The sequence below is a fragment of the Netta rufina genome, assembly GCF_964035555.1.
Source record: "Netta rufina genome assembly, chromosome: 3".
NCBI classification, from domain to species: Eukaryota; Metazoa; Chordata; class Aves; order Anseriformes; family Anatidae; genus Netta; species Netta rufina.
Window position 1 is genome coordinate 9,514,973 of NC_140125.1, and position 13,242 is coordinate 9,528,214.

At 42.5% G+C, this 13,242-nt stretch overlaps 1 protein-coding gene across 1 annotated transcript in view; it reads right to left on the minus strand.

The window, feature by feature from the left end:
- Positions 1-13,242, minus strand: part of MACROD2 (mono-ADP ribosylhydrolase 2) — an 856,291-nt gene that overhangs the window by 736,200 nt on the left and 106,849 nt on the right. The gene's annotated exons all lie outside the window — the stretch shown is intronic.

The window sequence follows — 13,242 nt, forward strand, 5'->3', positions numbered from 1 at the left end:
TGGTTCACACAGACGGTGCTTCAAAATCCGGGGTTTGCTGAAGATGCTCAAGATGCCACACACATTGCAGTGTTCTCCTGGCTTTTTATTTGTTTCCTTTTTTAAACTAATGTAGTGACAATGTCGCACCATCCACAGCTCCCCGGCCTTGTGCAACGTGCTTCACTCTCTGAAAAAAAAGCCTACTAGTGCAGTGTGAGTAATGATTTATTGTGAGGGCAAAGGCTTCTTGCTAGTACTTAACATGACCATATAGCTGCTTAGCCGTGTTGAATGGTGATACGAATCTACTACGTCTGACCAAACCATGAAGGCCTACTCCACCAGGAACCCGTACAACTCATTAAGCAGGCCGCATCTCCTCTTTTAATTTAAAAAGTCTCATTAGCTATAGGAAGAACCTAGATATGATTTCAATGTGTGCGTGACTACTTCATGTACAAAGGAGGGCTTTACAAATAACTACCACATTACCCTCAGCTTGCTCACCACAATAACATTGTGAAGGGAAAAGCAAGAGTGTTTCATCAAGAATGCTGACCTATTCTCCCAGCTTATGATTTTACATCTTCTCCGTGGCTTTTAGCCACCAGAGTGAATAATGGCAAAGGAACTGGATACCCAGGCGGGACGGACAGAGGAGCAGCAGCCACTTTTCCCCTCTTTGCAAGCGGTGCAGCCTGCTACCGATGCCCAGCGCCGCTCAATGCTCAAGGGACCTTTCCATCAGATGTCTCCAAGGATCCTCCTATTAGCAAGAGTTAAGAAGGCCTTTGTCATACCAAATATGCTCAGCTGCTTACCGCATGGCGAAGCGGTGTAAGAAGCATTTAAAGACGTGTCTGACATCATTAATCTATTTGCCCCCTGACCCGCGGAGCTGAACTGTAACTATGGAGACCAAAGCCTGACCTTACGACGCTGAGAAACTTGAAAGCTCGGTAGTATTTTGGGTCACATTGTTCGGCTGAACAAAGGAATAAAGGAGAAATGTGACAGTTTCCTGGGAATTAAGGTCAGCAGGTCAATTGCCCGAAAGCTTTATTGTTATATGATAAGCAAGACTAGCTGAAATAATTTTTCAGCTATTAGGATAAAAAAAATAAAATACTGGAGCTTTTGTTGTCCAAAGTAGAAAATTGGTCTCTGCAAAAGCAATATATAACCCATGATTGAGCAAAATTACTCAACAGCCTTCCCGGTACCATTTACAGCACAAACACAGGAAAAGATGGGTAGCAGGTATCCATTTCATATTCTCACATTGAGCTGATCGTTAATTCAAGCTTTTGGGGGCGTATGGAAAGTATTTATTAGTGTGTTACTGGGATTGTGTTTAATAAAATTGTCAATTGTTTTCATCCTCTCTTTTCATGATTCATGAAAGCGAGGGGGAATAAGCACTCTGAACATACCGATTCTGAACATCTGTGCAAAAGCACCACATGCCTTTGACTTAGAATTAATACAGGATCAGAACTTGCCCTACAACAAATGCCAATCTAAATATTTACAGTTTTAATAATTAGGCTGATTAACACTGTTTATGCTATTGTGTACTGTGATGTTCTCTTTGAGAATGTCAGCAAAATTCAGAGGCGCCTCTATCTTCAAGTGCTTTCCCATTTAGTCAATGATATTAATTACAGATTAAAACTAACTAATTTATAATCGTGTTTTTAAGCCTAATAGCTTTTCATATTTTAGGTATCCAAAACTATGCCATATAGGTTCACAAAATGTAACCTGTTACACCAGCTAAAAAGCAGACAGATTTGAGAAATCTAAGTTACGTACTGATTTGGTGTCTTTGTTTTTTAACTTCACGTCACTGAAGATTATTCTTCATACGCACAGCAGAACACGTACATGTCATTTTAGCACTGTGCATTACCTACATATGTGTAAAGCTTATTGAGCAGGGCCTTTTTTTCCAGCACCAAAAGGGGCAGAAAGGAGCTACTTCTCCGCCTAGCACAGAAGCCAATGGAAAAACTTGATCCTTGTGCAAAGTAGAAGGTTACAGATTATGAAAACACTTCTTTTGAAGGAACATTGTTCTAAAAAAAGCATTTTGATTATCTAGATGGTGAATTAAATATATACCAATGTAGGATGTTGGAGTTCTCCAAAATTTGTGTACCTTACTCCAAAGTTCCAGTGCCTTATAAATATCGTGTCCCATGAAGTTGATACTGAAATGGTGGTGCCTGTTCATTAATAAATATGCAAGAGTACTTCTTTGTACTCTCGATACATCTAGAATTTATAAAGCTGGTTTTAAAAGGTCTGCAGACTGCCAGCCTGACACCAAAGCACAGCAAAAATTACACAGAAGTATGGGTGCTATCGGTGAAGAATTCAAACGTTCTGTTGGTGGAGCACTGTCTGAAGCTATTGTTGCTGCAGCTGTATCCATACTGAAATAAAATGTTAATGGGTCTAGAAAAGCACCAGAAAAGCTCTACAAGAAGGAATTAACACCTTATCAAATTTGCTTCAATGGGGGAATGTGGAGGAATGTAATCAATGTATGTATCCAACAGAAAGTTAAGAGTGCTTTACCTGCAGCCATTAAAAACCTGAACGTGCGAAAACTTTCAAGGTAGATTACTAACCTTGCGGAGAACATAAAAAGCCCAGGAAACTAGACAAATTCACAAGCTAGACGAGAACAGGTTTTAATAGCAGGGGTAGCTTGGAGGGCAATCACCCAAAATTAGTATTTAAGATATGCGGTAGATTCCTAAATTCATCTCGGAAGATCAAGTGCTTTTTGAAGTCGCGTCTGTGACAGCTTTGATACAATAAAATAAAAAATAAAAATGGAGAACTTATTTGGCCTCTATTATAGAGAAGTGCATGTTAAATGTCATAATGGCATACCGAATTATTTTTGTCCTCTCTGAACCCAACACAAAGCATTTAAGAGTCAAAAACCACTGGCTCTTAATAAACTATCATTCAGAAATTGTTATATGGCAAGTTTAATTTTAAAACAACGAGGAATGAATAAACTTGCCAAATTATCATTCAAACAATACAACTGCTGAAGCCAGGCAGCGAAGAGGGGCATTACAAGGTGCAACGCTGCTATTACCACCCGGGAGCCAATATCTGCTCTGGAAGTCAGAAGAGAGATTCTTTGAAAGACTCCTAAAGCCTCTGCAGTTATTACCTTCTACACAAGCGAATCCCATCTGAAGTCGTACATTTAAGTAGTACTGAGTTAGCACAGAAATGGATAAAAGCCAGGAAATTCTAAGTTTAAGCTGACTCGCCATCCTTAGCACACACTATTGTCCTTTATCCTTAAAATTTAATTAAAACCCAGTTCTGACCAGTTGTAATAAGTAGTACAGAAAACTGATTATCGGAATTGCTTTCCTCCAACAGCCTATTGTGCTACACTTCCTCTCTGCAAAATACAAAAGACTCTATGTACATTTTTCTCTCTCTCTGAAAAGAGGACTGAAGAAAAAAAAAATCCAGTCTGAACTTTTATTTAGTTGCCAATTGTGCTGTGGAATGAAACTAAGCATTTTCTTTTAAAAGCTGATTCAAATTCAGTACTTAATCATGCCACAGCAGAGCAAGAGCAGCAGCAAATTATGTTACAATTACATTAGAAATTCTTTTACAAGATTTTGTTTTCAGTCACTTCTAATCTTTCAATGGCTGCCATTGCCAGGGATGATATTTTCCTAACTACATTTTTGCCTGAAACTAGCTGCTCTGATCAGAAAAAAAGATTGGAATGTAAGGAAAATATGTATGTGCACATGTGTGCAGAGCAGACTGAGAGGGATGTGGTCATACTCGGTTGGAAAAATTGTTTTTGATACTACAAAACAATTATTATTATTTTCTTCTAATTGTCCTTCTCTCCTTAATTCTACCAGCTTATTTACTGCTGTACACCAAATTGTTTTCTATGCTGCAGACCACTACAAAATAATATTATAGAGGAATTGTTTTAAAATTTAAGAAGGCATACTCTATTACCTGCACTTTGAGTAACAGACCCAAAACAGGGGCCTCAGGTACCTACATTACAGAAGACACACCACTAAGTGGACTAAGCCATCTTGAAAGAGGTAAAGGAGCTGAGAGGCAACAGGACACACAGATTGGCAGCACGGGTTTTAAAGGCTGAAGTTTTCTCACTCCTAACCCAGATGAAGTCAGATGATTCGAAGATACCCAGTGACACCTGTTTTCTGAAAGCCACAGCAATGCCTGCAAAGTTTACAACACCCACATTTGAAACAATCCCCAAAAGATAGCTCTGTCTGCACAACCAAAAACTTGGAAGGACGCTTAATTTGATGTTTCAAAAAGATGACTACAATCTGGCTAATCTATTCCTGCCATGAAACGAAATAAAAAATATACACAAATGTATCTATAGTTGTTTAAAGATACTCAACAGAATTAGAATGTTTTAACGTAAAACTGTGAAACTTGTATGGCTTCAACGAGGAAAGGAATGGGGCCAGCAACAGGTCAGTGCCTGCTGCAGAGTTTTATTCTCAGCTTTATTCTTGCTACCTTTGCTTTTCGCTGCAAACACCACAAAGCAAAGTTTGCTAGTGAAAACATACTGCATCTCCCTCGCTCCCTGCCCCAACAAATCGGCATGTTCTCTTTTCAGCAGTCTGCAATACACCGGGGTGCTGCAGCAAAGGCATTTCTCCGTGGTGCTCCCAGGTTGATGCTGGTGGCGGTCATGTTTTTCCAGTAGGAACTGCAAAAGCAGCTCGTGGTCAATGTTAGTAACTTCCCCCTATCTTGAAGAGGGAAAAGGACCCCAAACACTGTTAGATGAGAAGGTGGCTGGATTTCATGATGGCTACACTACTTTAATGACTGTCTTTGGTAGCTACCAAGTAGCAGCCCCACTGCTCAGGAGGGGTGCCACGAATGGCACGCATTTATTTCATCAATATCTTCAGGAGACTGTTTCTACTTGAAATCTTCGGGAAGATAAGCACCACGTTGCCAGAGAGCAAAGGCTCACTAGTCATGACAGAATAAGCAGCTGCCACGCCGTTTGATGAAACTGCCAATTTCCATGCCAATAAGGCAACGCCCTCAATGAGGCATTTTGCCAAAAATGCTCAAGTCTCCACGGGGAAAACAGAGAAATAATTCCGCAGCAACAGGCGCAGCACGTTACGGTACCTCTCGCTTCTAAAAGCACAGCAGATACAGCATTATGGGCTACAGCAAGAACCCGGCGTTTCTTAGCTCCAGACATTAAAAAGCAGAGAAGAAAATTGTTTTTGTAGCAACATGACAGGCAACATAAACCATAAGGAAGTTGATAGCTGCGTGTGCCAAGCTCGCACGTTTCCGAGGAAGTTTACAAGCGGGCTTCGAGGCAGCAGTTCGCAGATGCGGCTCCAGTCGGCTCTGAGCGGTGGTGGCAGGCGGCAGGCACGGCTTTGCAGTTGTTTTGCAGGCAGCACAGAAGGGCGAGGTAAATAAACAAACAGAGGGAGCCCAGCCAGCAGCACCTCGTGACGGGCGCTGTCACTGGCTGTCAGTCAGCCGGGATCATCTGCTCCTCCAGCTGATGTGTTCCGCTGGAAACGGCTCCACGTGCTCCGAGCTTCCACCAAGGTTGTAGGGACTAAACAGAGCCCCCACTGAGGCTTAAAACGAGACTTTTCGGCCTTCTGAGAGGCCTACCTGCGGTGCTGATAGGGCTTTGTTACGACGCAGCGCGGCCCACCCGACCTGACGAGCACGCTGCGGCCGGAGGGGATGCTCCTGCACTGGCACAGACACCAGCACGGGTCCAGCTCCATCTCAGCTGGATCAAAAGGCAGCACCAGCAGAAGATGCTTCGTTTTGGGGGAGAGAAGTCTGATCTTCTGGCTGTCGAGCTAACTGAAGGATTGGCCAAACACAAGCACTGCCACAAAAGAGGAGACAGGGCTGCCCTCTGTGGTAGCAGCCAGCCACTCTGATGGCTCGGCTGCGTTGTTAAAGCCCGTGTTTTAAAAGTTCCCTGAGCATCAGGGAACTGAACCCAATAGCCTGAATCCCTTCTGCTGCACGCATTCAGGCTCCGCTGTGTGCGCAGAGCGCAGCGCTGACCCGGCACAGGCCTGGAGTGATTGTGGTTGCACAACCCGTGGCAATCACGGATTGCTCGCTAAAGAATTTACAACTGCAATCAGTCTCTCTCTGCGTCCCCGGGGAAAAATGATCAAGAAGAAATGAAACAGGCTTTGTTATATCCACGGACAATAATGTAAAATAACATCAAATAGAAATAAAGACAAATGCTAGCAAGCCAGCAACAAATAATGTTTTCATTCCTCACTGGAGTTATTTTTAGATGTGTTCATATTTAAATACAGAGGTAATTTCCCAGTGCAGCTGTTAACACTTCTTCCTGAACTTCGCTTGGATTTGGGGTGTTGCATCTGCAGGCACTTGCAAGGCAAACTGCTGGATTTAGGGCTTTAAAACTCAGAAAGCAAACGTTTCCAGCGTTACTACCAATAAATATGCTTTCTATCACAGGGGAAACCATGGTCATTTTATTTGCAGAAGGTTTGAAGTTTTTTATGCGTTAAAACTATTTTCCTATTCTAACAAGCATCTTGTGGTAGGTTTTCTTCTTGTTTTTGTTTTTGTTTTGTTTCTTTTGTTTTTGTTTGTTTGTTTCCTTGCTTGTTTTGCTGTTTTTTTGTTGTTTTTAACCTATCGAAAGCCATACTGAGGTATGTCCCAGGTGTACAACAGCTATTAATAACACACTAATCCAGGCCTCCGGGCTGGGGTTAGTAACACAATTGTTAAGAACCATTGTTAGGGTCAAGAACTCCTCTAGCTTTATTCAGGGACTTGATCTCTTTCTACAACTTGAATGAAGATTTTTTTTGTTAGTAAGTCAAAATTAAACATTTCTCACACGTGAGCCTGCTGCTTTATCTCAAAGTCTGCCTGCCTATAAAGACGTAAATCAGTGCTTTAATTAGGAACATGGAAATACCCTACTGGATTCAGATCACAGGTCCGACTTGTCCCGTCACACCATCAAGTAGTTTTTGCATTCACAGCTACATACAAAACTGAGCTTTGCACCTACAAGTTTTGTTCAAATATCTGAGAATGAGAAATGGATTCAGACTCAGGTTTTACATCCTGTCTGGCTTACCAAAGCCAAACCCCCTACGAGTGCATCTCACAGGCCCCTCTATGCCAGGGCATCGCTTACACTGCACCGACTGTAGGGCAGGCTTTACCCGCCGGGTTGGCAGACATCAGCCTGTCCTTAACCTGCCATCGATCTCCTCTCCAGAGGGAATGAAGACCAAGCCTGTGGCACTGATGCCACACACACAGCTGCCTCCATCCTAAGCCCAGCCAAAATGCCTGCATTTTCCACAGTCACAGAGCTGAAGGTCTCTGATGGGCTTCTACAGGTTGCTTCTCTTCAGGATGCCCAACATTTCCCCAGAGGCTTTGGGATTGGCAGCAGCAATTAGCTTGTGTCCACAGAAGGCAAAAGAACAAAAACTTTGAGGAAAGAGATTAAAGATGGATTAAGCAAGAAAAAAAAAAAAAAGAGAAAAAAAAAAAAGTGGAATGCCGCTCCAGATACTAAGCTCAAAATGACTTTCAGATCCCATTTCCCACGTAACTTCAGCCTCTTACCACTTCAAGGAGTGTCACCCTCAGCAGCGGCGAGGCATGCTGACTAAATAACACAGGCACAGCGCCTGCTCAAAGCAATTCCCTGATCCTGTCTTTCTCCTGCTGTCCCCACTTACCAGCGGGCTCTGGGCAGACACCTGGCAGGGCAGTCTGCACACAGTGGTACCAGTCGCTCACCCCAGCCTGAGCAGGGTGAAAACCAAAGGGGGATTGCCCCCAGAGCCTCAGGGAAACCCTCAGCATGAACGGACCTCCAAGAAAACAGAGCTGGCCAACTCTCAGAAAGGAGATATCCTCCACCTCCTAGACACATTCCAGGCAATCGCACTAGTAGAAGGTAAAACTGGGATGTGTAAGTGGGAGAAGTAAATGTAGAATACACATATGCCTTACAACTCCTTTTTTTTTTTTTTTTTTTCCCCTGTTTAGCTTCAAGGAGCTCTGCACAGTACATGCAGCCAGCAGATGCTGAAGACAAGCCAGCTTCCACACACTGATTCACGCAGATGGTGCTGGTGGAGGCGATTCTCAGACAAGCCACTCTTGTACTCGCAACCGAGATAAAGTTTCTGCCTGTATACCCTCTTCCCGAGCCTGAATCTCATCAAATTGAACTGCACTCTTCATGTTCAGGGAAATTTTAAAATTCCCCTTAACTTATTTTTAATCACTGTATCAATTTGCAACATCCTGCCAACAGCATTAGCTGCTGTCAAGCAAAACCATTTCTGAAACGCCCTCTCCGTCTGAATAGACAAAGGCGGAACGATCACCCCCTACTTACAACTAAACAAATCTGTTCAGTCAATGTAAACTTAGTCCTTCCTGAGAATAAACACTTTTGAGTTATTCATGTATTCAGCACTGGCACACAGCCTTTTGCGATTTCCAAACCAGGTATTACACAAGCAAATCAGCGGACGCACAGCCTGCAGCTTGCTGCTGGATGGTAACACAGACCAGACAAACAACACAAGCAGCTAGGGCGGTGCATTTGGCCGAAATGGCATGCTAATGCTTTGATTTGATTTGCATGCAGAAGGAGGGGTAGTAAAAAATTTGTGTAGAGAGCAGATCATCACCTTCAGCAGCACTATATCCAAGCGATTGCTTCAAGTTGCAGAGGATCCTAAATATTCAAATTGGGTAACTAATACGTTATGGATCTGTGTAGAACTTGGCCACGGCAATTTTAGAAGATCAGACCTTCTCCTCAGCTAGTTTGAGACCTTTAAAGAAGGGAATAAAACAGGAAACTCTTTAACATGCAAATGTGGGCTGGAGGAGAAGGACAATGAGGGAGAGAAGGGTTCAGAAGAGGCAGCTTCTCGTGGCAGGAGATGGATGCACAAAGAGCTGGAATGTGAAGCCTCCTGTGTGGGTTTGCTGTGTAGAAGAGAACAAAGCTCGTGGGCACTGCAGGAGGAGGAGAGGAGGCTGCAAGGGGCAGGGTGCTTACAGAAGGACAGCAGAAAGGTGCCAACAGACAACGGTGAGGAGAAGAGATGTAGCAAAAGCCCTGGGCTTATCAGGAGGTAAAGCAAAACAAGGAGAAAGGCCCAGGAGAAGACCCATTTTGGTGGCCTAAAAATACACTTGTGAGAAAGAATGTGACTTTCACCTTTTCAGTATATCTCTGTAAAGAATTACAGTTTATGAAAACGGTGTATGAAAACACAACTGTTCTTTTAGCTACACGTATTGTTTAATCCTGGAGCTCAGAGGAGGGGAAATTCCACCCCAAAATCCATCACCAAGGGAACATTACCTCCTCCATGAAAATATTTCTTTGTCTCAGCGAATCTCGTTTTGAGTCACGAAGTTTAATGTGAGAACTGGTCTTCGTTTTGCAAAGTGAAATCACCCTCAGTCAAATACTCGTCATGCTTACGTAACTAACACTTCAAGACACCTTGCGTTCTAAGTGCACTTAGGACAACATTTTCACATTTCGTTATTTAACTCCCAGCACCCAGATTTTTCATCCAAAACTTCTGACAGCTGCTCAGATTTTCAGGCGGCGGAGAAAGCAAATTCAAACTTCAGACGGATAGACCTGCTAGACCCAAGGAAACCAACAAGAACATGAATTTTTCACCAAACAGATGTTGTCTGCCTTGTAGCAAGGAGGTCACGAACACCAACAGCAAAACAGCACCAGAAGCCCAGCAGCATGGAGCACAGCACCAGAAATTTTTGCTACTTCAGGAGATCTAGCCTTTTGGTTTTGAGTATTTCTCTACTACAGGCATATCCATATGAAAATGCATTTCCCACTGTGTTTGGCTCACTGTAGGCCTTACCCATAAAAACTCAAATTTGCAAATGTAAGAAATGCCCTCGGGGAAGTATAGCTGTTTTGTCCTCTGCAGGATTCTTCTCACGCATGGCAAACATTACTAACAATCTAGTTAAAGTCTGCAAGGTTGTTTGGAGGGATTGTTATCTTTCCTTCCTTTAGCTCACATTTGGTGGGGATCTTTCAAAGCCATGTCAAATGTATGGAAAGCCTGTTCTGTTTTGACAGCATCACTTACTTTGTCAAGTTTGCAAGCAAAAAGTCTAGAGACAGTCCTGAAAGAGTTAGCTCCTGCTTCTCCTAAAAACTTTGTCAAGGTGGCTTCATGGTTTGACACTTAGAGGAAATTGCCTCCCAGACATAGAAAGCAATCGGTCTGAAGCATTAGGAACAAACTTTCCTGGTATGAACTTTACCCAGTCAGCTCTCTTTATCCATTTCTGTGCATTCTGTAAGTAAAAAATAAATAAATAGCTTGCTTGTAGACTTTGCAATTTCATATAGCCCATTAAGTTACTTAATTTTGCTATCAATAGCACATGATGTGATAAGCAAAACTGTTTATTTGCCTTAGGAAAAATAGCAATGTGGTTGCATCACGGGTGTTTCTGAGTTGACAGGGCTTTCCCTGGGGCTACTGAGGAGCGCTGGAAAGAAGCACAGGCAGAAAGCATGGAGAGAAGGGAGAGGAATGGCAGAAAACACAGGTGCAGTGGTTTAATCTCCTGGCCCTTCAAGTCAGACGAAAGAATAATTACAATTACAACTATTCTCTCTCAAACATTCCTGTTAGGAGAAAAAACAACAACAACAGCAACAAAACAGCACTCTTGAAGCCAACCAATTTGAAACAAGTATTTAGTTTTAGACCCTTTGTATCTGTTTAGCTCTCCTGTGGACCGTCTTTCACGATCACATTCTCATTTTTGTTGCATTCGATACAGAAATGTTGCCCCAACTTTGACCAGTTACTGTAGGTACACATACAATGCTGAAAGTTGAGTTTGACAGACATTTACTTTTGAAGGAATTAATCCACAACTGGATTCTGATTTTAAAATGACTCAAATCTTTTAAAAGCGCTAATTCAAGCTGTAATACACATTTGCTGAGAACCTGTACGTAGGCAATAACAAAGACTCTTATAGGACACATATCAGACAAAAGTTCATGTATTATAGAGCTTCCTTTTCTTAGACGTCTCCACAAATCAAGCAATGCCTAACTTGGATTTGGGACAGCCTGCTTTGAGAAAATCAATACAACCTGATAAAAGCCTAAAGCTAAAAACCACTAACACTCATTTCAGGGTATTTCATTGAATATCAGACTATTACTCTCAGCATTATCTAAGTGAAATCCGTCCTTGAGGAGCTCAAAGCAGCAACGGTTCAGTTTCCACTCGCAAAGCCAGCTCGCTGTCCTCTGCAGCAAGGATGACTGATCTCTGATTCAATTTTGCTTCCCGGTCAATGTGTTTGGTTTCTTAACGTTTCATAAATGTCTTGCCTAGAAACATTTATGACTAAAACCTGATTTACAGTAGGACAAAGGAGATCCAAAACACTGTCGAGTCACAGCCAGAGTCCTTCAGGTCAACCTTTGGCTAAGGGCAGCTCCCAGAACTGTGGCTCTTATCATGCCATCAGGGTGCTCAGAAAAACAAACAAGCAGCAGCGTTATCACTTTGACCTGACAGCACCTTACACGTGTGCGTTATAAACTTGCATTATCATTCCTGGAAACACATTGTATAGCATAAGCACTCTGGATTTCCCATCTGCCATCTTCCAAACCCTCTCAGGTTGGTAAGTGTTAACAAAATCACCATTTTTTCCGAACAGTAATTTCCCTATAGGTCTGACAAGCTCTTCATCTCCATGTCACAAGCATTAATTAATTTTATATATAAAATATAGGTGAAAAGACTATTTTACCTTCAGGATTCAATTAAAATAACTCATTATATTGCTAAGGCTTGATACCGCTGCGTTACATATGCATGTTTTTATTCCCCACCCATGAGCTACCCCATCAGCATTAACAGAGTTCCTCAATCGTCCTGAAATTTGAGAGGCCTTGAATTTCTATAGATTAAGAAGAAAATGGAGAACAGGGTCAAGCTCTCAACACACATTTTTTTGTGGAAAGGATTTTAAAAGCAACCCATGTTCTCACGAAGTATATTTAAGGATTTTACATAAAAGGGCCCATTCAAAAATATGCTTGTGACAACATATGAAAAACCCTTTAGTACCCTGGAGCAGCTGTGACTTGGTAAAATCTAATTATTTCTCATGTGCCCATTGGAATTCTCCAGGAATACTAACTGTAATTTCTAACTGCTGCCACAAGCTCTGGGCCAGACTTGGAACAGTACCAAAAGGTAGCTGAATGAGCGCCGTATACAACTTTTATGAATATCCCACAGGTATATGCTAAGGTTTAGTGATACGGCACAGTAATATAGCACCGCAATCAGGTAACTAATGCAACTAAGTGAGGCGTGAGCAACACCAAATACACAACACTTTTGAAAAATGATGCTATAATCTTAACGGGGTCTCCGTTAAAAGATCTACTTGTGATTCAGAGCATCTCAAAAGTCTTCCTTTGTCACCAGTCCATTGTCCTACCCCACACAACCGAACACACCGAGTACGCTTATGTCTGTGCAGTACATGTGCATATGTACGCAAATGGACAAGCGTGAAATGTGCTATATATACATTAAAATTTATAAGCAATACAGCACTGCATCCTGAGCTGATTAGGGCACAGCTCACCCTGCCAGGACTGTCAACAGAGACCCCTGTACCTTAACTCGAAGTGAATTTCTTATTAGTTTTTACTGTCTTTGGGGAAAGATTCGAACTGAAGCGATAAAGCAATAAATAAATAAATCCCTTTCCCTTGTTGTCAAGGAAGACCAATCCAGGATTTCTTTTTTAAACCTTCTGAATAAATATGGAACGTATAGAGCGTTTCAAATATAACGCTTCAAACACCTAAATATCACGTACGACAAGCAGTATCAAACAAATCCATTAAAACTCCTCTTTAAAAAGGGTGAGTCTGGACTCCTCCCGGTTTGCTTTTGAGGAAAGGCGAACAGACGGATGTCCAATGTCCAAACTTTGGGAGGAAAAGTGCCGCTTTCCGGGGCTTTCCGTGGGCCTCAGGGACACGGAGCTCCGGGAGCTCGGCCTGGTGCCAGCAGGTGTGGGGACCCTGCTGACAGGTAGAGTGCGGAGAAGCCCACCTCGTCG